This window comes from Jaculus jaculus, chromosome 19, assembly GCF_020740685.1.
Source record: "Jaculus jaculus isolate mJacJac1 chromosome 19, mJacJac1.mat.Y.cur, whole genome shotgun sequence".
Classification (NCBI taxonomy): Eukaryota; Metazoa; Chordata; class Mammalia; order Rodentia; family Dipodidae; genus Jaculus; species Jaculus jaculus.
The window spans coordinates 28711070-28737960 of NC_059120.1; the positions used below are offsets into that span (position 1 = coordinate 28711070).

The following is a 26891-nucleotide window of genomic DNA, read 5'->3' on the forward strand; positions in this document are numbered from 1 at the left end:
TTGAAATGATCATGTGGTTCTTATGTTTAAGTTTATTTATGTGGCTTATTAACTTAATCAATTTCCAAATGCTGAACCATCTCTGTGTTCCTGGGATGAAGGCTGCTTGATCAAGGTAGATAATACTCTTGATGTGTTCTTGAATTCATTTTGCAAGGATTTGTTCAGGATTTTTCATCCTAGTTCATCAGGGATAAAGGTCTGAAGTTTTTGTTTCTTGTTGTATCACTGGTTTTGGCATTAGGGTGATGCTAGCTTCATAGAAGGAATTGGGGAGCATTCCCTATGCTCTGATTATGTGAAATATCTTGAGACAAAGTGGTTTCAGTTATTTGATGGTTTGATAGAATTCTGCTAAGAATCCATCAAGTCCTAGACTTATTTTCCTTTTGGGGGAGGTTTTTGACTGCATTTCCAATCTTGATGGATGTAATAGGTTTGTAAAGGAGATTTACCTGCTCTGAACTTAATTTTGGTAGGAGGTATGCGTCTAGAATTGGTCCATTTCCTCTAGGTTATCCAATTTTGTAAAGTAGAGGTTTTGGAAATACCTCCCCATTTTCATTTCTAATTTTGTTAATTTGAGACTTCTTTTTCTCCCTCTCTCTTACATTATTTAAGACCTTTACTAACAGGTGCTTGCAGTTTGTGGACTTTTTTCTTTTTTTGAAAAAATCAAGTTGTAAGCTTTTTATTACTAGTTAAAAATGAAGTTCTTAATCTCAGCTTGACCAGATATGAAGCAATTTAAAAACATTTAAAGGTATATTGAGAAAAACCGGGCTTTAAAAAAAAAACACGTTTGTCGTTACCAAAAAGAGACATCATTGGGTAAAAATAATAAAAACCCCATGCTGCATAGTCAATGCAGTTAGTTCTAGTTTATCTGGTCAATGGGCAAAAAGCAAGCATTTAAGGTCTTCAGCTCCAATCTTTTGTTCACTTCTTATTGCTGGAATTTCATATTCATTTCTTCTTGTTAGATGACTAAATGGGATGATGGTAAAGATGGTAAGCCAGCTTTTAATCAGCCCTGCCCTGCTCAGCCTCAGGAGTGGACAAAGTTTCAGCTGGTGGATCAGCTGCTTTTGTCTCTTTGCCATGTTGTGGTTTAGGGCTCTCTAGGTGTCTGCCTCGGTAATTGAAGTTGGGAGGGTACCGACATTGAGGTGGCTGCTGACCTTGGGTGTCATCTCCTTGATTTTCCTTGTCCTCCTCATTGCATCCTCTCTGTGCTGTCTTTGGCGAAGAGGACCCCTGCGTAGTCATGGTCTATAACCCCGTATTCTGTCTCACGGGTCCACCTTGCTGCACCCTGGTGATCAGCACCCTCCATCACTTCTCCCTGTACAGGAGGTTGGAATAGCGCGGCCCACGACCTAGGCCCTCCTCATGTGGTCAGGTGGGAGCCTGCCCTGCGGTAGGGCCGGCAACGCTGGGCCTAGCCTTCAGGAGAGCTCTCCCATCCTTCCTACTTTCCCACTCTCACTATTCTCCACCGGGCCTGCAGCATTGCTGCCTCCGCACCCTTTTGTCCTTCCACCTCAGACTCCACAGTCTCCCTGTCTCCCACACTGTGCAGATGCCTCCCGGGGTTACTCCTCTTTATGGCAGTCAGGTGCACAAATACATCTTCCTTGGTGTCATTCCTGTGGATGAAACCATTTCCATTCCTTACATTATACCAAAAATGCCAAAAATACTCATTGGAGAAAAGACAGCCTCTTCATCAAATGGTACTGGGAAAACTAGATATGTATTTGTAGAAGAATGAAAGTAAAATCTTCTCTCTCGCCGTGCACAAGAATTAAGTCCAAATAGATTAAAGACCGTAACATCAGACCTGAAACTGTGAAACTGCTAGAGGAAAAAGTAGGGGAAACTCTTCAATATATTGGTCTTGGCAAAGGCTTTCTGAATATAGCCCCAATTACTCAGGCAATAAAGCCACAGATTAATCTCTGGGTCCTCACAAAATTACAAATATTTTGTATGGCAAAGGACACTGTGAATGAAGCAAACAGGCAACCTACAGAATAGGAAAAAATCTTTGCCAGCTATACATCTGATAGAGGATTAACATCTAGGATATACAAAGAACTCAAAAAGTTAAACAATAAGAAATCAAACAAGCCAATTAAAAATGGCCTATGGAAGTAAATAGAGAGTTCTCAAAAGAAGAAATATGGACAGCATATAAGCATCTGAAAAAATGTTCTACATCCATAGTCACCAGGGAAATGCAGATAAAAACTACATTCAGATGTCATCTTACTCTTGTCAGGTTGGCTTTATCATGAATATAAATGGCCATTAAAGCTGGCAAGAATGTGGAAAAAGAGGAAACCTACTACACTGTTGGTGGGAATGCAATCTGGCCCAGCCATTGGGGAAATCAGTGTGGAGGTTCCTAAGACAGCTAAAAAATAGCTCTACCATATGGCCTAGCTATAGCACTCCTAGGCATATATCCTACAGACTCATCTCATTACATTAGAGATACTTGCTCAACCATGTTTATTGCCATTCAATTCACAATAGCTGGAAAATGGAACCAGCCTAGATGTCCCTCAACTGATGAGTGGATAACAACGATATGGCAAATTTATACAATGATGTTCTACTCAGTGGTAAAGAAAAATGAAGTTATAAAATTTGAAGGAAAATGGATGGATCTGGAAAGGATTATACTAAGTGAGGTAACCCAGGCCCAGACAGCCAAATGTCTCATGTTCTCTCTCATATGTGGATCCTAACTATAGATGATTGGACTTCTGTGTGAGTAGGAAGAAAACTCAGTAGCAGAGGCCAGTAAGATAGAAAAGACATATAAAGGAAAGTGAAAGGAAGGGAGAGGGGTAATTAATATCATAGTATTTATATATGTAAGTAGAAGAATAGATTAATGGGGGTGAAAAGGCCCAAGTGAAGTCAGGGGAAGATATTGATTAAAGGAAAGGTGGAGGGAGGGCTAATCAAAATCTAAGAGGATATAAATAAATCATATGGAATCCTCATTTTTTGATCAAAGGAACACTCAGGAGCCATATATTGTTGCTAGAAAAATGTTAGGGCCAGGGATGGGACACCTTCCAGTGAGTTGTTGGCAGCGGTAGTCCCTGATGCTCCCAAAACATTATAGGCCATTGCCAAGGCCGTTGGTTTCCTACCAGCAATAGATGGTAAGACCCTATTGCTGAAGACTCCACATACTTGGGCTGCAAGGTCACTGAGAAATCCTGCTGGAACTGAGGTGAAAACCTCCTCCATGTAGACCAGTGCTGGAAGAAGCCATTCTGCATGCAGTTCAATGGGAGAAAGAGAAAACACCAGTGAAGATACTCAACAGTGGACACTGCAAGCCTTATACTTGGCCAGCCAGGCCAAATGAGCCAATGAGTACAATAGTGGCATGTTTTTCATTATGGAAACCATTTCCACTCGAATTGGACTAGAGGCACACTCCATGGGAGGGAACACATCCCTGATACTGAAAACTTAAAAGAGGGGTAGTTATGAGCCCTAGGGGTGTAATGTCTGCTGCTGTTTTGCTGAATGTATATACTGTGTTTATCAAACTGTCCAATAAGCATTTTCCTTAATGTTCATACCCTTATATTAATGCTACTCTCACTTTTGGTAGAGAATTTTCTCTTTTCAGATGGCAGTGACCTTGGGATGACTCAGAAGGCATCATGGTGCTGGAAAAAAGTGACCGGATGGCTGGCTTAGTGGTTAAGGCATTTGCCTGCAAAGCGAAGGAAGTGGCAGGAGTGCTCAGCACTGCAACATCTCTATCACACCTTCCAAGATTCAGGGTCTATTGCAAAAGAGGTGCTGGAAAGAATGTAAGAGCCAAAGGAAGTGTAGGACTCTTTACAATGTGGTCCCCCCAAACATAAAATGGCCTGGATATCCATGACCTCACAGCGCCTGACACTACCTACACAAGACCATTATAATAGGAGGAAAATATCAGGACATCAAAATAAAAGAGGGACTGATTGAGATGGGGGGTGATATGATGGAGAATGGAGTTTCAAAGAGGAAAGTGGGATAATTTTTTTTTCCTGTTTATTGAGGTATGCCAGGCTCTGCCAGCGGGCAGGTAGTGCTGAGGAAGGACCAGCCTGCTGGTTCCTCCCAAGGGGTTGAGAAAGGGGATGGACATCATACAAACCAGAATCTCTTCTAGTCCCCAGAGAAAAACCACACTGTGTCAGGAGTCTTGTCGAAGCAGGGACTCACAGGATCTCGCTTTATTGTTACAAATAGTTGCCTATATCATGTTGGGGATGAAGGTGGGGATTTTAGGATGGGGGAAGAAGTAAGGGCCAATAGTAAACTGTGACTATTGAAATGATAACAAGAATCCATTAGGCATCTTTCTGAGTCCTAGCTGGCCAGAGACAGGTTGCCAAACTAGCTAGGCTCAGGAAGTTCCACTAGGCTTCACACCTGGGCCTCTCAAGGCCCAACATCCCCCCCTTTAGTTTTTGTAAGAGCATTAGTCACCATGGCCCCTGTCTTAGGTTATCCCCTCTGGGGATCTTACCCATCACTGTGTACCATTTGTTTAGCTCACTGAGAACCCACTCCATGGCCTGTCTTAGGTTTGCTCAGGCAGTCTGAAATCTTACCCATCATTGGTCACATGGAGGGCAGAGGAGGTGGCAGTGGGTCATCTGAGGAACTTAATTCCTGAGTTGCCAGCCTGTGGTAATGTATCTCAACCTGATGGAGTTTTATTGCCTCTAGCCACTGGTGAATGAATTGTGTAATTTTGTTAATTACACAAGGCCTGACAGTGAGGATAAGGAGAAGTAGAAGGAGAGAGAGGGGAGAGGGAGGGGCCCAAGTAAAAGGAGAAGGTAGGGTGAGAAGTCATGTAAGCCCATCCACAGCAGGTTGTCTGGGAGGTCCCACTTCCTCCTCTCCAATTCTTCCTGGAGCCTCTTAATCTTGTCCTGGATAATTCCCAGTTTATTGGCACAAAAGTGGCATTTTTCCTGTAAAAACAAACATATGCCTCCCTTTTTGGCCATTAGTAGGTCTAGTCCTCTCCTATTTTGTAGGACTACCTCCTTGACTGGTACCTGTGGAAACCTGTGCTTGACATCTCTCCAGTGGACATGGATCAATAAGTGGAAGCATGTAGCTTCTGTAATAGTATTACACTGAGGCATAGAAGCCATTTTATCAGCCAAATTGTTTCCTCAAGAGAGAAATCCTGGTAAGTTTTGATGACCTCTGAGATGTTGAAAAAAATGGGGTTAATTCTTTGTTTGAATAGGGAATGAGCTTGAATCATCACAGGAGATATAGCGTTGGAGTCCAGTTTAATATGGGCCTCAACCAGGTTGGGTAATAAATCAACATAAAGGCTGTCAGAAAATAAGTTAAACAACTCTTGAATAGTGTCCAAAGCTAGAATGACAGCAAATAGTTCTTTGAATTGTGCTGACCTCTCAACCTCATGGGAGACTGACTTTATGGGCATAGGATCTTTTTCCTGTTTTAAGGGAGGGTAAATGACTAGGGAAGCCACAGGCACCCTCCACCGGTAAACACAGCAAGAAAGTCAGGGTTAGGTTGAGACAGAAAAAACCTGGGGGGCTTCCATTCTAACCTGGAGAAAGAACTCATCCATTTGTGGGGGACATAATGGCAATCAATTTTACCTAGAAACCCCTCAAGAGCCATAGCAACTCTGTTATTATTTCTCTGAAGCCAGATGAAATCTGTTATCTTAAAGGGAGTGACAATAATGTGAGGTTCTGTGCCAAACAACAAGACAGAGGTGCCTCTGCCCTTGATAATGCAATCAGCAACCTGGTTTGTTATAGAATAAACTCTGGGGACCCCACTAATTAAGAGGTGGACCCATTGGATGGACTCACCTTCCTGGGCCAACAGTTGGGTGCATAATGATTCCCCAGAGAAAATGTAGATGGAGCTGGGCAAATCAGGATTGAACCTCTTTTGGGTCACAGTATTTTTAGCCTGTTGTCCTTTATGAAAGATTTGTTGATGACAAGGGGACAAATTTACCTGAGCAAGAAATTAAGATCCTTTAGGAGGTCAAACAAAGAGGACAGCTCTTCAGTAGTTATGGGTATCCAAGGCTTCATCCAATTAATTTCTCTCAAGAGCTTCTGGAGTTGAGGCAAGGTGTAAGAATCCTGAATATGAAATTGTGGTTTAACAGGTGAAACTGTATCTAGGGTAAGGATCAAGCCCAAGATCTTAAAGGGAGGCACAGTTTAAACTTTCTCAGGAGCTACTTTAAAGCTGTGAGTATGAAAGATACTTAGACATTGGTGGGTAAGGTCCTGGAGTGTGGAGGAATCTAGGCACCCAAGAATAATATCATCCATGTAAATAAAAAACAGGGTATTGGGGAGATTGATAAGAGAAGAGATAATGGATGACAGGTAATATTGACAAATGGGTGGGCTTTTAGCCATGCCCTGAGGTAAGACAGTCCATCCAAATCTCCTATCTGGGCCAAAAATTAACAGCAGGTACAGAGAAAGCAAATTTTTCCATGTCTCCTGAGTGGAGAGGGATAGAGAAGAAGCAATCTTTAATGTTAATGATAGCAATGAGGTATATATTGGGATTAGCTGGGATCCATGGGAGTCCCCTGTGGGGGATTCTTAAGGGGATCATGCATTCATTGATCTTCCTTAAACCATGTAAAAAATCTTAAGAACCCATTAGGCTTTTTGATGACAAAGACAGGAGAGTTCTAGGGACTATTGGAGGGACAGATATGTCCGGCCTCCAACTGTTGATCAATGAGTATGTGGAGTTGGTGTAACTTAGAAGAAGGGAGAGGCCACTGTTCAACCCATATAGGATCCCCCAGTCTCCACTGGATTTTAAATGGGGGGGTGTACTGGGCTGTGGCCCTTAGAATTGGGGGTGTTCATTGGAATAATTGAGATGGAATTCCATCCCTTCCTCAAACTGTTGTTGATATATATTTTTTTAATCTAACAAATCATTATAAAAGGCCTTATGGTCAGTAGTGATGAAAGCCTTGGCATATCCAAGGATGTCTTGCCACAGTAAGTTAACAGTGAGCCCAGTCACCACCAGAGGGCGGACTTTTACCCTGTCCCCACCTGGGTCAGTTTAAGGAAGCCACGTGGTAGTCTCCCAGGAGGTGGACTGCCTGCCAACTCCCAGTAGGGGATGGCAGGGCACAAGCTGCCAGGAGGGGGGCACTTCTTCCTTTCTCAGGACTGTTTGGTTCGCTCCAGTGTTGATGAGAAGTTTGAATTTTTTATTGCCAATATTTAAAATAATTTTGGGTCTAAGGCCGGGGATCAGGGGACAGTCCAATGAGCTTTGATTGTCTCTTTCCCCTTATTTAGCGGGGCTGTGAGGAGCCCTGTGAGGAGTTTAAATGCTTTCCCTGTATGTCAAACGTTGACTGACACTCCATAGCCCAATGAAACCCCTTATTACATTTAGGGCATCAGGTGCAAGGGGGGTTCATCATTCCCCCAGTGGGCGGGGGAGGCTTTGTCTTGTTGGGGCACTCCTTTTTAAAGTGGCCCTCATCTCCGCACATGAAACATGTTGAGTTTTTAGGATTTAACTGTAATATGCAGATTGTAGTGGCCAAATCTCTCTGTTTATTTTCCTGAAGGGTGGCAGCCATGGCTCTAGCCTGATGGGAGATAGTGCCAACGTCCTTGGTGGCTACAATCCATCTACTCATGGAGTTGTCCCTGAGACCCATGCAGGTGAGGTGGTGATTGGTGGTCATCCCTTCCCAGACCACCATTTTAGTAAACTGATCCCATAATGCCCCTGGGGGGAATTTTCTTTGGAGACTTTTTTTCCACCATATCTATAAATGTAGCCATGTCCTCAGATAGTTTTTGAGTAATACTCATAAGGGGGGTTTCAGAAGGTCCCTCATCAGGCTTTTTCCATGCCGCCAAGCCCAGTGCCCTAACCTGGTCCCTATACAGGTCAGGTATAGCAGCCTGTTGAGTGCCTGTAGCATATTGATCAGAGATACCAGAGAGCATCCCAAAAGTTATCAGCACAGGGGGCTGTTGGCTTTGATTTCATTCTGCCTGTGTATGGCACTCATCTCTAAAAGGGCACACCACTTAATGTATAGGGGACCTGACAAGGCAGCCCTGACTAGATTTTTCCAAACTTTGGTTGTACAAGGTTGATGGGCAAGTCCCTGTGATAGGGTCTCAGAGCAAGGAGAGTTGGGTCCATCCTCTGAGACTGCCTTTCTAAGCTCCTTAAGGTCCTGAGCTTCCCATGGATACCAGGCAGCAGGGCCATTGCCCCCAGGATTTAGATTGTCAGGAAATAAATAGTAGCTTTATTTTCTGGCGGCTTGGTGGCCGAATATGAAGGAGGGGCCGAGGGGTTCCAGAAACGGTTAGTTGATGGCTGAGGTCCCTCAGAAGGCCAGGGAGCACTCTCAAAGGGATCAAGTAAAGAGTATAAAGATATATCCTTTGTTGGGGTTTTTAAAGCTGTATCTCCAGGAGGAGTAGCCAGATCAGACTGTATACTCTCTTTTTCTTCTATCTTTTGTTTATGTTTGGTTGGCCTTGGAGGGAAGCAGTCCTTGAGGACTGAGATCATAGTGAGGACCCCTGAGGGGGGTATTTGACCCTTCCCCACATGTGCCCAACAAACAAGAGTCTCTACCCTATCCCACATGCCCCAATCAAAGAGATTTCCTTCTGGCAGCCATTGCGCTAGCTTGAGAAGGCAATCCCAGGTCTGTCAAGCCCTCTACTCTTTAGGAGTGCCCTGAGAGATTCTAGGGCAGGGTTGGATTTAGAGGTAGACTGTCCCATATTATAAAGTTGAGAGAGAAATGTCCATAAAATTAGGGTGATAGCAACCCACAGTCACACAAGTACAACACAACCACAAGGATCCAAAAGACAGGTAAACATGTACAAAAGTGGCAGATGCAGCTTGCCTGTGAACTGAAAGTGAAAGGAAAGAGAAAGAGACCAAAGAGATATTGACAAACAAGTACAGGTTATAGAAACAAAGTTTAGTGCATTAACTATGAAAACTGCCTCATAACTCATGAGGGTCAGCGCACATTGATTGACCTTCTCAACAAATGCCTCTCACAGGGCACTAGTCTGCCAGGTTCTTGGAGCCCCACATTGGGCACCAGATGCTAGGCTCTGCTGGCAGTCAGGTAGTGCTGAGGAAGGACCAGGCCTGCTGGTTCCTCCCAAAGGGTTGAGGAAGACAGTGGACATCAGACAACCCAAAATCTCTCCTAGTTACCAGAGAGAAACCACACTGAGTCAGGAGTCTTGTCAAAGCAAGAACTCACAGAAACTCACTTTATTATTACAAACAGTTGCCTATATCATGTTGGGGATGAAGGCAGGAATTTTAGGATGGGGAAAGAGGTAAGGGCCAATAGTAAACTGTGACTTTTGAAATGATAATTCTAACTCCTGCATGAAAGTAGCAAGAAAGAAGCCATTAGCCATCTTACTGAGCCCTAGCTGGCCAGCGACAGGTCACCAAACTCTAGCTAGGCTCAGGAAGTTCCAGTAGGCCTCACGCCCAGGCCTTTCAAGGCCCAACAGAGGTAGGGTCTCATTCTAGCCCAGTCTGACCTGGAATTAACTATGTAGTCTTAGGGTGACCTCGAACACATGGTGATCCTCCTACCTCTGCCTCCTGAGTGCTGGCATGCCTGGCATGGGATACTTTTTATAATAATGGACTTTGTTAATTAAAACAATTTGAAAATAAAAGGATTCTAAACATTGATAACAAAGAGAAAGTCATAAAACCAGCAAAGAGAAACAACTCATTACATATAATTGTTCATGTTATTATTAGTATTATTATCATTATATAATTATTCATGTTGTTCCTTTTGTGCTGTAGTCTGCCCATCACAGTGTGGGAATATTATTTAATTCAGGAGGAACCTACATATACATATAAACCACATCAGAGTTACTTCAGACTTCTCAATGGAAGCCCTGAATGTGAGAAGTCCAGTAATGGAACACTGCAAGGTCTAAGAATCTATGACTTCCAACCCAAACTCCTGTACCCAGCAAAAGTATCCCTCATAATAGATGACAAAAGAAAAACTTTCCATGATAAAAGTCAGCTCTACAACTATGTGAGTACTTCAGGGAATTCTCTACACAGAAGAATCAAATAACCTCAAGTGCCTACAAGAAGCAGATCACAATAACCAAAGTCAGAGAGGGTACAAAAACTACAAGTCCAAGAAACCACCAAACCACATAAACCACCACAATATGAATGACAAGGATTAAATCAAACTTCACAGTTAGTAACATAAACATTATTGGCCTTAATTCACCCATCAAGAGACATAAGCTAACAGGGTGGATAAGAAAGATAGACCCCTCCATCTTCTGTCTTCAAGAAGCCCACCTCACCACTAAAGACAGACACTTCCTCAGGGTGGAAAATGATATTCCAAGCAAACAGAAATGAAAACAAGCAGGCATTGCTATACTAATGTTGGATAAAATAGATATCAAACCAAAAGTAATCAAAAAAGATAATGAAGGCCACTTCTTATTTATCAAGGGTATGATCCAACAATTATGAGGATATCATAATCATCAATCTTTAGGCACCAAACACAGGTGTACCATAATTCATAAAGGAAATCTACTTGACAATAAAACAGAAATAAACACCAACACCATCATAGTTGATGTGTTCAATATCCCACCTTCAGCAAAAGATGGATCATCCAAATAGAAAATCAAGAGGCAAGTAGCAGACATCTACAGAACATGCTATCTAAAATCTAAAGAATACACAGTCTTCCCAGCAGTCCATGGAACCTTCTCTAAAATAGATCATATACTGGACCATAAAGCCTGCCTTCATATGTTTAGAAAGCTTGACATAATTTCTTGCATGATATCAGATCACAATGCTTTAATGGTAGAAACTAACAACAGATGTTCCAGATACTCTATCAGCTCCTAGAGACTGAACAACACACGTTTAAAGAACAAATAGGTAGGGGATGAAATTACAAAATTTCTAGAATTGAATAACAATGAGAGCACCCCATACCAAAACTTACGGGATAGGGCTGGAAAGATGGTTTAATTATTAAGTGATTGCCTGTGAAGCCTAAGGACCCTGGTTTGATGCTTGATCCCTGGGACCCACATAGCCAGATGCACAAGGTAGTGCATTCATCTGGAGTTTGTTTGCAGTGGCTGGAGGCCCTGGCATGCCCATTCTCTCTCTCCCATCCATTTTTCTCTCTTTGTCTGTCACTCTGAAATAAATAAATAAAAATAAACAAAAGTTATGGGACACAATAAAGGCAGTCCTTAGGGGAAAATTCATAGCAAATATGCCTTAATAACAAAGACAGAAAGATCCCAAATCAATAATCTAACCATCCACCTAAAGGCATTAGAAAAACAAAAGGAATCCAACCCAAAAATGCTCCAGATGGAAAGAAATAATCAATATTAGAGCAGAAATTAATGAACTGTAATCCAAGTAAACAATTAAGAAAATTGATAAAACAAAGAGTTGATTATTTGAAAAAATAAACAAGATTGATAATCCCCTGGCCAATTTTACCAAGCAAACATAAGAGGTACTTCAAGTTAAGAAAATTAGAAATGAGGACTTCCAGTTAAGATGGCGGCGTAGGTACCACGCCAAAGCAGCCTGGGGGGAAAAAGAGACCAAAAAGCCTCAGCAAAATACACACTTTTACTAAAAAGTGAGGTGTATAGGAAACTGAAGTGGCAGCGGAGAAGTAGGAGAGATCCAGAGCATCCAGAGCCCTCACAGGCCAGCAAAAGCAGCCCCGGCAGCTCCGCCAACAGCGGCGGCGGTGGGGCGCACCAGAAAGCTGCCAGACTCAGCTCCAGCCACAGGAAAAGCCAGGTGCGGGAGCATCCACTCACACCGCGCTCTCCACAACTCAGGAAACGTGAAGGGAGAGTGGCAGTGAGCAGCGGAGGAGCAGAGCAGGAGGTAGAAGAACACATGGAACAGCGAGAGAACCAGAGCAGGTGCGGCTCCCTCCACTCCCCCACTGCCTGAGCCCAGCTCTGGTGAACAGAGCAGCATCCCGGGACCCAGCCATGCCAACTTGAGCCAACAGCGGGACCCAAGGAGGAGCAGAGTTCGACAGCAACATCAGAAGCTCCAGAACCGGCACCAGTGGCCCCACCACCAGCAGACCCAGGAGCAGCATCAGCGGCAGACCCAGGAGTGGCAAAAACAGCAGACCCAGAAGCAGCAGCAGTTCCAGCAGCGGGGGTGCTGATCTGCAAGGCCACAGTTGCCAGGCTTGGTTTGCCCCGCAGGAAAAGCCAGTGCCCAGCTCCAGAAATCAGAACAGCAGCCCGACGACCAAGGCAGCAACTTGACTGAGACCAAACTCATCCAAGGTAACAGGGTTTGCACCAGGGAAGGGTCTCACTTGGTCACAAGCTGACTGGGATCCCTCAACAGATGAAAAATCTTAACCTCTGTGTTGATAGAGGATCTGGTTGTTATAATAACTACTCTGGCATAAATATTGGGGCTGTTTTTGACTGAATGGGTACAGTGTTTAGTTAACTTTTAGAATCTACCGGTGTTTTATTCCACTCAGCCTACTTGAAAACTCCCACAGCAGGGAAACTCAACCCCTAGGAGCACCTTTATAGATACTCTGTGAGTCTTAAGAGCCACATCTAACACCTTAAGCTCCTACCCTGAAAATATATAACATCAAATCAATTGATACAGCTAAGAATACCCAGCTAGCTAGAAAATCCAAGCATTAACTTAATCCAAGATGCAAAAATATATACATTATAACACAAGAAACACTAAAAAGCAAGACGATATAAATCCACCTAAAAATATTAATGCATCAGAAATGACCTCCAGTGAGAACGAGTTAGAGGAAATGCCTGCAAAAGATTTCAATAGAATGATTGTAAATATGTTCAAAGAAGTCAGAGAACAAATCAAAGGAGTCAAAGAGGAACTTAAAGAGGAAATCAAAGGAATCAAAGAAGACGCAGGACACCAATTTCATGAAACAAAGAAGGCAATACAAGACATAAATAAGGAAATAGAAATAATAAAGAAAAACCAGTCAGAATTACTAGCAATGAAGAACACAGTTAACGAAATAAAAAACTCTGTTGCAAATCTAACCAGTAGAATGGATGAAGGAGAGGACAGAATATCTAAGCTAGAAGACCAGGTGGCAGATCTAATACAGGCCAACAAAGAGCAACACAAACTTATAGAAAAGTATGAGTGGGAATTTCAAGATATTCGGGACATGAAAAGATCAAATATTAGAATTCAGGGCATAGTAGAAGGAGAAGAATTTCATTCAAAAGGGATAGTAGGTGTCTTCAACAAAATCATAGAAGAAAATTTCCCCCAAATTGGGAAAGAGGTGCCAATGCAGATACAGGAAGCCTTTAGAACCCAAGCCAGACAAAACTTGGAAAGAACCTCTCCTCACCATATTATAATCAAGCTTCCAAACACACACACCAAAGAAAAAATATTGAAAGCAGTTAGAGAGAAAAATCAAGTTACCTACAAAAGTAAGCCCATCAGGATTACAGCAGATTATTCAACACAAACTTTTAAAGCCAGAAGGGCTTTGGGTGATATATTCCAAGTTCTGAAAGATAACAACTGTCAACCAAGGTTACTTTATCCTGCAAAGTTATCCATTCAAATAGATGGAGAAATAAGGACATTCCATGACAAAAGCAGGTTAAAGGAGTATTTGAAGACAAAACCATCTCTACAGAAAATACTTGATAGAATCCTCCATGCTGAAGAAAAGGAAAAGCACACATTTAAGGAACCTAGAAAATACAAGCAATACTCATATACTAATTAACACAGGAGAGCACAGGTTGAACCAGAACCACAATAAAAAAAAAATGGCAAATATAAATACACACCTTTCAATAATATCTCTTAATATCAACGGCCTCAATGCCACAAGGAAAAGACATAGATTTGCAAACTGGGTGAAAAATCAGGTTCCTACAATGTGTTGTCTCCAAGAAACTCACCTTTCTACAAAGGATAGACATTACCTTAGGGTGAAATGTTGGAAGACGATGTTTCAAGCAAATGGTCCTAGAAAACAAGCAGGGTTGCTATCCTAATATCGAACAGGGTAGACTTTAGTCCAACGTTAGTCAAGAAAGATAAGGAGGGTCACTTTATATTGATTAATGGCACACTCCAACAGGAGGACATTACAATCCTAAACATATATGCACCTAACATGGGGGCTCCCAAATTCGTCAAACAAACACTATTAGAACTAGGGTCACAGATAACACCAAACACAGTGGTGGTGGGTGACTTTAACACCCCACTCTCATCAATTGACAGGTCATCCCGGGAAAAAATAAACAGAGAGGCATCTGGACTAAATGAGGTCATAGAAGGAATGCACTTAACAGATATATACAGGACATTTCATCCAAAGGCTGAAGAATATATATTCTTTTTAGCAGCACATGGAACAGTCCCTAAAATAGACAATATATTAGGACACAAAGCAAATCTTAACAAATTCAGGAAAATTGAAATAATACCTTGCATTCTGTCTGACCACAATGGAATTAAACCACAAATCAGTAGCAAGAAAGGCTATAGAGCCTACACAAAATCATGGAAACTAAACAATACACTACTAAATGATGAATGGGTCAATGTAGAAATCAAGAAGGAAATCAGGTCTGGAGAGATGGCGTAGTCGTTAAGTGCTTGCCTGTGAAGCCTAAGGACCCTGGTACGAGGCTCAATTCCCCAGGATCCACATTAGCCAGTTGCACAAGGGGGCGCATGCTCTGGAGTTCATTTGCAGAGTCTGGAAGCCCTGGCATGCCCATTCTCTCTCTCACTCTCTATCTGCCTCTTTCTCTCTCTGTCACTCTCAAATAAATAAATAAAAATCATTAAAAAAAAAAGAAGGAAATGAAAAAATTTATAGAGTCAAATGATAATGAGAACACAACCTACCAAAATCTCTGGGACACAATGAAGGCAGTTCTAAGAGGTAAATTTATACCCTTAAGTGCCTATATTAAGAAATTAGAAAGGTCGCAAGTAAACGACATAATGCTTCGCCTTAAAGCCTTGGAAAAAGAAGAACAAGGCAAACCAAAAATCAGTAGACGGGAAGAAATAAAAAAATTTAGGACAGAAATTAAAGAAATAGAAACAAAAAGAACAATCCAAAGAATTAATGAAACAGAGATTTGGTTCTTTGAAAGGATAAACAAGATTGATAAACCCTTAGCAAATCTGACCAAAAGAACGAGAGAAGAGACACAAATTAATAAAATCAGAGATGAACAAGGTAACATCACAACAGATTCCAGAGAAATTCAAAAGATCATTGGGACATACTATAAAGGCATATACTACACAAAGTATGAAAATCTGAAAGAAATGGATGGTTTGCTTGATCTATATGACCTACCTAAATTAAGTCAAAATGAGATTAATTACTTAAATAGACCTATAACAAACATGGAGATCCGAACAATTATCAATATTCTGCCAACTAAAAAAAGCCCAGGTCCAGATGGATTCACTGCTGAATTTTACCAGACCTTTAAGGAAGAGCTACCACCATTGCTTCTTAAGCTTTTCCAGGAAATAGAAAAAGAAGGAATTCTACCAATCTCCTTCTACGAGGCCAGCATCACCGTGATACCAAAACCAGACAAAGATAGAACAAAAAAAGAAAATTACAGACCAATCTCCCTCATGAACATAGATGCAAAATTTCTCAACAAAATATTGGCAAACAGAATACAAGAGTATATCAAAAAGTTCATTCACCCTGACCAAGTAGGCTTTATCCCAGAGATGCAGGGATGGTTCAACATATGCAAATCTACAAATGTACTATATTACATAAACGGGTTGAAGGACAAAAATCACATGATCATCTCATTAGATGCAGAGAAAGCATTTGACAAAATTCAACATCCCTTCATGATAAAAGTCCTACAGAGACTGGGAATAGAAGAACATATCTCAATATAATAAAGGCTATTTATGACAAGCCTACAGCGAACATATTACTAAATGGGGAAAAACTAGAAGCTTTCCCATTAAAATCAGGAACAAGACAAGGGTGTCCACTGTCCCCACTTTTATTTAATATAGTTTTGGAAGTCTTAGCCATAGCAATAAGGCAAGAGACACACATAAAAGGGATACAAATTGGAAAGGAAGAGATCAAGTTACCATTATTTGCAGATGACAAGATTCTATACATAAAGGACCCTAAAGACTCTACTAGCAAACAGTTAGAGCTGATCAAAACCTACAGCAATGTAGCAGGATACAAAATAAATACACAGAAATCAGTAGCATTCATATATGCTAACAACAAACACACAGAGGATGAAATCAGAGAATCACTCCTGTTCACAATTGCATCAAAAAAAAAATAAAGTACCTTGGAATAAACCTAACCAAGGAAGTAAAGAATCTCTACAATGAGACCTTTAAAACACTCAAGCGAGAAATTGCAGAAGATACTAGAAAGTGGAGAAACATCCCTTGTTCCTGGATTGGAAGAATCAATATTGTGAAAATGGCAATCTTACCTAAAGCAATCTACACATTTAATGCAATCCCTATCAAAATTCCAAAGGCTTTTTTCATGGAAATAGAAAAAACAATCCAAAAATTAATTTGGAATCACAAAAAACCTGAATATCTAAAATAATACTGAGCAACAAAAATGAGGCTGGTGGTATCACCACACCTGATTTTAACCTATACTACAGAGCCATAGTAAAAAAAACAGCATGGTACTGGCACAAAAACAGACATGTAGATCAGTGGAACAGAATAGAGGACCCAGATGTAAGCCCAAGTAGCTATAGCCACCTGATATTCGATAAAATGCCAAAAATACTCATTGGAGAAGAGACAGCCTCTTCAGCAAATGGTGTTTTGAATTCTGGATATATATCTGCAGAAGGCTGAAAATAGATTCTTCTCTCTCAGCATGCACAAGAACTAAGTCCAAATGGATTAAAGACCTTAACATCAGACCTGAAACTCGGAAACTGCTAGAGGAAAAAGTAGGGGAACCCCTTCAACATATTGGTCTTGGCAAAGACTTTCTGAATACAACCCCAATTGCTCAGGCAATAAAACCTCAGATTAATCACTGGGACCTAATGAAATTACAAAGATTTTGCACTGCAAAGGACACAGTGAAAAAAGCAAAGAGGCAACCTACAGAATGGGTAAAAATCTTTGCCAGCTATATATCTGATATAGGATTAATATCTAGGATATACAAAGAACTCAAAAAGTTAAATAATAAGGAATCAAACAAGCCAATCAAAAAAATGGGCTATGGAGCTAACTAGAGAGTTCTCAAAGGAAGAAATACAAATGGCATATAAGCATCTAAAACAATGTTCTACGTCACTAGTCATCAGGGAAATGAAGATTAAAACTACATTGAGATTCCATCTCACTCCTGTCAGATTGGCCACTATCATGAAAACAAATGATCATAAATGTCAGCTGGGATGTGGAAAAAAAGGAACCCTTCTACACTGCTGGTGGGAATGCAATCTGGTCCAGCCATGTGGAAAACAGTGTTGAGGTTCCTAAAACAGCTAAAGATTGATCTACCATATGACCCAGCTATAGCACTCCTAGGCATATATCCAAAGGATTCATCTCATTTCCTTAGAAGTACATGCACAACCATGTTTATTGCTGCTTAATTTATAATAGCTGGGAAATGGAACCAGCCTAGATGTCCCTCAACAGATGAGTGGATAATGAATATGTGGCACATTTATACAATGGAGTAAAGAAAAATGAAGTTATGAAATTTGCAGAAAAATGGATGGACCTGGAAAGTATTATACTCAGTGAGGTAACCCAGGCTCAGAAAGCCAAGCACCACATGTTCTCTCTCATATGTGGATCCTAGCTACAGATGACTGGGCTTCTGCATGAGAATGAAAATATTTAGTAGCAGAGGCCAGTAAGGTAAAAAGGAGACATAAAGGGTAGAGAAAGGAAGGGAGGAGGATACTTAATAGGTTGATATTGTATATATGTAATTACAATGATTGTAATGGGAGGTAATATGATGGAGAATGGAATTTCAAATGGTAAAGTGTGGGGGTGGGGAGGGAGGGAATTACCATGGGATATATTTTATAATCATGGAAAATGTTAATAAAAATTAAAAAGTTAAAAAATAAAATAAAATAAAGGCCAGTCTATTGGGCTTGCCTCAAAAAAAAAAAAAAAATCCAGTATCTTTGTAACCAAAAAAAGAAAAGAAAAGAAAAGAAAATATTAAAAGTGAAAAAACAAAAAGCCAAAAAAAAAAGAAAATTAGAAATGAAAAAGGAGAGCTCACAATAGACATAACTGAAATTGGAAGAATCATGAGAACTTATTTCCAAAGCATCTACTCTACAAAATTGGATAATGTAGAAGAAATGGGTAAATTCCTGGGCACATATCATGTACCAAAGCTATATTCAGAGCATATTAATCTCTTAAGCAAATGTATCAAACCCATCATGATTGAAAGGGTAATGAAAAACCTCCCCCCAAAGAAAAGTCTAGGACCAGGTATCTTCTCAGCTCAAGTCTACCAAACCTTCATAGAAGAACTGAAACCAATTTTTCTCAAACTGTGATACATAATTGGAGAACAAGGAAATCTCCCCATGTCCTTTTATGAAGCAAGTATCACCAAAACCAGACAGAGATACAAAAAGTAAACTATAGAACTATATCCCTAATGAGCTTAGATGGAAAGATCCTGAACAAGGTCCTTACAAACTGAATTCAACAACACATCAAAATCATTATCCATCTTGATCAAGTAGGCTTTTTCCCAAGAATACAGAATTGGCATAACATACAGAAATCTGTCAATGTAATACACTACATAAATAAGTTTATGCACAAAAAGCACATAATCATTTCAGTAGATGCAGAAAAGGCCTTTGACAAAATACAACATCACTTCATGATCAAAATGTTGGAGAGAAAAGGCATGGACAGTTTATATCTCAACATAATAAAGGCTATATATAAAGCACCTAAATCCCAAATAATACTTCATGGGCAAAGACTCAAGGAATTTCTATTGAGATCAGGAAAAGACAGGGATGTCCACTCTCACTTCTGCTCTTCAATATAGCACTGGAAGTCTTAGCCCAAACAATAAGGCAGGAGAAAGAAGTAAAAGGGTTACAAACTGGAAAGGAAGAAGTTAAGCTAGCCCTATTTGCAGATGACATGATTCTATACATAAGTGACTCAAGAGCCTCAAAACTCTTAAAGGTGATTAATTCATTCATCCATGCAGCAGGATACAAATTCAACACACAAAATTCAATAGTATTTCCATATGCAAAGGACAAAGATGCAGTGAAAGAAATGAGTGACATTGTCCCATTTTCAATAGCAAAACAAAATAAAATATCTTGGAATAACACTAAGCAAGTATGTGAAAGACTTATATAATTAAAACATAAAAACACTCAAGAAAGAATCTGAGGAGAACTTCAGAAGATGGGAAGACCTCCCATGCTCCTGGATAGAGAGAATTAACATTGTGAAAATGGCAATCTTACCAAAAGCAATATATATATATTTAATGCAATACCATAAAAATCCCAGCATTTTTCTTCACATAGATACAAAAAATTATCTCAAAATTGATATGGAATGGCAGAAAGCCTTAGATATCTGAGCATATCCTCAACAAAAGAAACACCTGTGGAGGCATCACCATACCTGATATAAAGCTATATTACAAAGCTATAGTAACAAAAACAGTATGGTACTGGCATTAAAAACAGGATTATAGACCAATGGAACAGAATAGAGAATATGAACTTTAGGTCAAATAAGTACAGCTACTTGATCTTTGACAAAGACACTAATAATGTAGACTGGAGAAAAGATGGCATCTTCAGCAAATGGTGCTGGGCAAACTGGATAACCTTATGCAGGAAAATTAAACTAGACCCCCATATTTCACCATGCACAAAAATCAAGTCTGAATGGATCAACAACCACAATGTAAGACCAGAAACTCTGCTACTACAGGAAGAAAAAATAGGAGGAACTTTCCATGATATAGGTGTGGGAAAGACTTCCTTAACAAAACCCCGGTAGCTCAGGAACTTAAACAATCAATCATTGGCATCTTATGAGGCTGAAAAGATTTTTCACAGAAAAACATACAAAAATAAACCCAATGGAATACACACAGAATGCGGTAGAATTTCTAGAATCTACAAAGAACCCTAATACCTAAACTATAAAAAATATCAAACAACCCACTCATAAAATGGGGCAGAGAACTGAACAGAAAGTTCTGAGGAACAAAGAGAAATGTCAATGAAAAATATTAGGTATTAGGGTAATTTGTCAAACATCACTCCAATGCCATTACATTGCTTCAGCCCTGGTTTGCTTAGTTCAGGCCCTGTTCACTTTTCTTCCCTTTGGCTTCCTTGTATTTCTCCTGGAAAGGAAACACTAATAAAATGCTGAGGGAGGGGACATTCAGGAATGATATAGAAAAGGTTTTTACTTCTTTACATCTCTAGCTCACCTTCCAAGTTTATTTTCATTACTCATCATTTAATCTGAAGTTCAGTTTCAACTGTTTAAATTTTCTCTGCTTTTCACAATTTATCTTAATTTCTTCACTCAGCACCTTCTTCGTTTTATGATCTCTGATTATTTTTAGCAGCAAAACCCCTTTTCTTCAGGGTTGAGCCTGAAGCAGAAGATAACCAACAAAACAGGAATGGAGTCACAGTCTGGAAGCAGGCTCCCAGGATGAGGTACCCCACCCTTCATATTATGACTTGCAAACCAGAGAGGAGAGATACAGAAGGAAATTATTCAGGTATTTCTCCTGAAGTAAAAGCAGAAAACATCACTAAACTTGCAGCTTTTTCTGCCTGGTTCATCTGAGTAAAGCATCAATTCACACAGAATAAATTAATGGTTTTCACAGAAGATCAAAGAGATAATAATATGATCAGTATTTAACAAATCATACTCATCAAAAAGAAATGCAATATCTTCAACTTTTAATTAGTACTATTTATTATTCACCATTGACTAAAATACAAAAGTGTGAAAATTACAGAAACTGTGGAGCCAGAATGCACTGAAGACTTTTATTGCAATTCTATATCTGATAAAGTTTGGTAGTTCAATAAGGTAATTTAATTCTATTTTATTTTGTTTTTTCTTATCTGACTTTTAAGGAAGTCAATTTTAGGATGTGGTTTCCCTGATCCTTCTAGCATCATATCCTTTAAAGCAACACATCTACTAAGTTCATTTGAAACAAATTCGAATATCTTCATAGCAGATACCTTCTTGAGATCTTTATCGTACTAATATTATCATATTGCCATGACTATTTTCCTTGTCTTTATAGCCTCTCCTACAGATGATCACTCAGTTGACAAATATCTTATATAAAGTAGGAAAATCAAATTCTCCCCTTAGAGTATTTAACATTTAGAAAAGAGATAGAGAAGAAATGTTTTTAGATGTAATTAATGTAATTGCTCAACTCTTTCTAAATTACTATGTGTGTTCTACTAATACATTTCTCTACTTCTTTATTATTTTGTAGCATGTAAGAGCAGTTATTTTCAGCTAAAAGAAATTTCTATACCTACCTAGATCCAACTGCCTATTGAAGAAGAGTTCCTCCATGTAATTTGAAACATGCCCTTCTTTGCATTTTACACATAAACTATACTTGGCCTATGCCATCAGATTATTTTACTTCCCCTACATACCAAATGAATCCTATGCATAAGATCATCTCAATCTATATTCCTTTTTCCATTGCTCTAATACTTCCCATTAGCAAAGAGCTTCTTTTAGGGACAAAACACAGTTTGTGAACATTTTCCAGCTTAAGGGCCTCAGTTTCTTCATTATTGAAGTGAGATGGATTCTGAATTTAACTTTCCAGTGACTGAATTTAAACTGATAACTGAAAATAAATTTATGAAAATGTATTCTAGAATGTGAAGACCACATATTCTTCTTCCAAGCCCTACCATGTGGAAAGTGTTTGGATGATATATTCAAATGATTCTCCACGTTTAAAGGAATTTGAAAACTCAAGTTTATGTATTTAATTGGAATTTAATGGTTACATCTGAAATATAAATTTATGCTGATGTGTTCATACATTATGTAGCAAATTATTTTTACATTATTGTTAAGTATATTTTGAACAAATATAATATTTTCACAGTTAAAACTGTTAGTTTTATTAAAGACTGTAAAAATGTTATTAATTTATTTGGGCTGGAGAGATTACTTAGTGGTTAAGGCACTTGCCTGAAAAGCCTAAGGGCCCAGGTTCAATTCTCCAGAAACCATGCATTTGGTGGAACATGCATCTGGAATGCCTTCCCAGTGGCTAATGGCCCTGGTGCACCCACTTTTTCCCTCCTTTTAACTTCCCCCTCCCATAAATAAATAAAAAAATATTTTTAAAAAGGTTCATTTATTTACTTGAAAGACAGAGAAGGAGAGAGAGAGAATGGGCATGCCAGGGCATGCATCCACTGCTGCAAGTGAACTCCAGGTACATACACCAACTTGTGCATCTGGCTGACATGAGTACTGGATCCTTAGGATTTGCAGGCAAGCACTTTTACCACTAAGCCATCTCTCCAGCCCAAAATTGTTAGTTTTAAAAATAAAAACATAGGGCTTTGAAGATGGCTTTGTGGGTAAGTGCTTGCTGCCCAAGTATAGACACATGAGTTCAAGTATGTTGTGAGCTCTTAGTTCATCATGAGACTATGTCTCACAAAGAAAGAAAAGGTATAAAGAAGACAGAAAAACAATGTGCACCTTTGGCCTCTTTATAAACATGCACTCACCCTAAAATAAAAGTAGTAAAAATATGCTATCAGTAGAAGATAGATTAGTAAATATCATGAGTGTAAGCTGAAAAATGAACGAAATAACCTAATGGATATAAGGTTCTATTTGAAGGTGATAAAAATATTTGAGAACATGATAGAGGTAGTTGTATAATATTGTAAGTATACAGAATAGAATACTGTTGAACTCTACCCTTTAAAATGATAAGTTTTGGGCTGGAGAGATGGCTTAGCGGTTAAGCGCTTGCCTATGAAGCCTAAGGATCCCGGTTCGAGGCTCGGTTCCCCAGGTCCCACGTTAGCCAGACACACAAGGGGGCGCACACATCTGGAGTTCGTTTGCAGTGGCTGGAAGCCCTGGCGTGCCCATTCTCTCTCTCTCTCTATCTGTCACTCTCAAATAAATAAATAAAAAATGAACAAAAAATATTTTAAAATGATAAGTTTTGTTTTAAAGAAGTGTTATCATGACATATTGTGAGAAAGTAAGAAAGAAGGAAGGAATCACTGCCATCTTAAATTTTCATTACCTACAGATTAACAGAAGAAAGATGCAAATGTGGGCTGAATAAAACACTCTCCATTGTTTTCCAAACAATGACTTAGTTAAAAGAAAAAAAAGAAAACAGCAGAGAATGAGGCAAATAGAACTAGTTGTTTTTAATAATTAGCTAAGATTTCAGCATCAGAATGTAAACAAATATGTTTTGCAAGTAAAATTAACAATGGTTTTGGTAAGCTTGAATCGTATATGTATATGTATGTGTATATATATATATATACACACACACACATGTAAAATCAATCCAATATTTAAATTTTTATTTCTTTTATATTGTATATATACCCTGAATGCATAGAGGGATGATCCCATTCCATAGATAACAGTGAACATCTGCATTGCATAGAGGAATCACTCCATTCCTTAGGCAACAGTAAACATCTGCATTGCATAGTGTAATCATCCCATTCCTTAGGTAACAGTAAGCATCTGCATTGCATAGAAGGATCATCCCATTCCTTACACATTCCATTTTCCATTTCCCCCTCTGATATGACACTAAGTCAAATCCTTGACAGATGAAGAACAGTGTCTAGGGTATTTTCATCTTAGGGGGCATATTGTGTCTGCAATACCATGAGTTTAACAGAATTGATTCTATTCTGAATATATCTACTTAGAGCATTAATAACACAGGGTCCTATGGTAAAGTCTAAGAGCAGTCGTATCAGGGGGCCAACAATAGACTAGACAAAGGAAATTAGCCATGGAGACCAACTAAACATAGACTGAAACCAATTACTAGTGGCTTGTCTCTGAAGTTCTCTTTTTTTTGAGATTTTTCTCTAACTAAAGCCAATGTATTTCAGATTATTCTTGACTGATTGGCATAAAAGCAACAAGTTTTACCTAAATCCATACACATGCTCCTTGTTTCATAAAAAGTAAGTCTAATCCTTTTATATTTTGTCCCTTCCACTTTCACACCTATTGGAGTGGTTAGGATGACCTGGTGGGGGCCCTTCCAACATCCCAACATGGTGTCTCTTGATCCGAACTCTGTCACTGAGCTGAAAAGGATGGAGGCAAACAGAGTGTGTCTGAAAAGCAGCCTTGATTGCTGGAACAATGAACTCCTGGACTTTTTGTAAGACTTGGATAGAAAGATGCCTTTCATTAGTAATGTCAGTTATCTGTTCAAGACCCATCCTTAGCAGGATGGGGGGAGAGGTTCCATATATAATTTTAAGTGGAGTAATTCCTTTTACATAAGGGGTACACCTGGCCCTTAGCAGGCTGAAAGGGAAGGATTCCCACTCATCCTTTGCTGGTCTCTAGGGTTAATTTAGTTAAAGTCTCCTTCAAGGTCCAATTCATCCTTTCTACCTGTCCTGAACTTTGGGGATCTTAGGCACAATGTAGCTTCCGATTAATCCCCAGTTAATTCCTTAGTGATTTGACATGAAGGCAGGCTCATTATTATTATTATAACCTGAGGCACAACCCATAGCAGGGAAGTATCTCTTCGAACAAGTCCTTATTTATTATTTGAGCTGTCTCAGATTGGGAAAGCTTCAAAAGGTATCAACATAAACAAGTAAATATATCCACACTGATTTGACTTTACCTGGGTGAAATCAACTTCCCATTATCTACCTGGCCCCAATCCCTATTCTCTCACATCCACTGTTGGTACCTTACCAGAGAAGACATTTATTTGCCTGTTGGCAGGCCTGACAGTGGGTGGTGATGTCCTGAATGATTGAATCCATACCTGGGAAGAAAAACTCTTTCCTTATTAGCTTGGCTATCTTGCTGTTTTCTAAGTGAGTTCCTTCATGTAGTTGCTTAGCCAGTCTCTCCCCTAGGGCTTGGGGCAGAAACAGTCATCGATTCTCCAATTGATACCATCTTTGTGGGGTATGTTCCTTTATCAGATGAGAGGTCAGCTGTAGGTCCTATTCCATGTACATTGTTTGCTCAGGAATAGTGGGTGCCGGGAGGGTGACCAGACAATCTGACAGATGCTGAGAGGCAGCACTCTTTGCTGCTAGGTCTGCCAGTCTGTTCCCTCTTGCTTCTGTGGTATCCCCTTTCTGATGGCCTGGACAGTGGATTATGTATACTTTAGCAGGTGCCCAAATGGCAGCCAATAAGTCCAAACTATATTTTTTATTTATTTATTTTATTATTTTATTGTTGTTGTTTGATTGTTTTTTCAAGGTAGGGTCTCGCTCTAGCCCAGGCTGACCTGAAATTCACTAGGTGATCTCAGGTGGCCTTGAACTCATGGTGATCCTCCTACCTCTGCCTCCTGAGTGCTGGGATTAAAGGTATGTGCCACCATGTCTGGCTCATTTTTTTTAAGGTCTTTAGGTTCTGCTATTAATAGCCCTTACTCCAAGTAGATAGCCCCATGTACATGTATCATGGCAAAGGCACAACAGCTGTCTGTGGAGATATTCACCGTCTTGTCTTTTCCCAATATCAGAGTCTTTGTCAGTGCTATCAGTTCAGCATTCTGAGCTGATGTACATCATGTTTCTTCCAAAGTCATCACAGCCACCCCTACATATCTGATTCCATCCACTACAAAGCTGCTTCCATCAGAATACATCACCAGATCAGGTCCAGCCAAGCTACATCTGTCAGGTCTGGGTGGAGTACATGGAAGGCAAAGGTGATCTCTAGGCAATCATGCAGAGGGGTTGATGCCTCATCAGTTTCTGGCAGCAGGGAGGCTGGCTTCAAAGCCTTGGTTTGGTGACACTGTATCCTTGGTTGATCTAAGAGCAAGGCCTGATAGTGTGTTATGTGTGACTTGGAGGGCCATTGGTTTGGGGGACTCTTTAAAAGCATCTGTATCATATGTGGAGCCATAATTGATAAAGTCCGTCCCAAGGTGGATTTTTCAACATCCTCTGTCAGAATGGCAGCAGCTGCAATAGCCCAGAGACAAGGAGGCCAACAAGTGGCTACTGGGTCTAGTTTCTTAGACAAGGAGGCCACTGGGAAATGCCATGGCCCCCGTCTTTGAGTTAGGACACCCCTGACTGTCCCTTTCATTTCATCCATGTACAAGTGGAAGGGTTTGGTTAAGTCTTGAAGTGCCAGGGCAGGGGCTGATGACAGATGACTTTAGTTCTTAGAATGCTTGTTTCAGTCCAATTCAAATCTTCCTCTTGTGGCCTCATATAGGGACTTGGCTAATTCAGCAAACTTTGCGATCCAAATTCTGCAATACACCACATCTTTCAAGAATGTTCAGATCTGTCTCTTAGTGGGGATTTGAATCCTAGAGGCTGACAGCATACTCTTACCTCCTTGGAGTTTGTGTCCCAAGTAGGTTACCACACACACACACACACACACACACACACACACACACACACACTTGA

At 40.0% G+C, this 26891-nt stretch overlaps 1 pseudogene; it reads right to left on the reverse strand.

The window, feature by feature from the left end:
- Positions 1-1023: 1023 nt before the first annotated feature.
- On the reverse strand, positions 1024-7714 carry LOC123455960 (annotated as a pseudogene).
- Positions 7715-26891: the final 19177 nt, after the last annotated feature.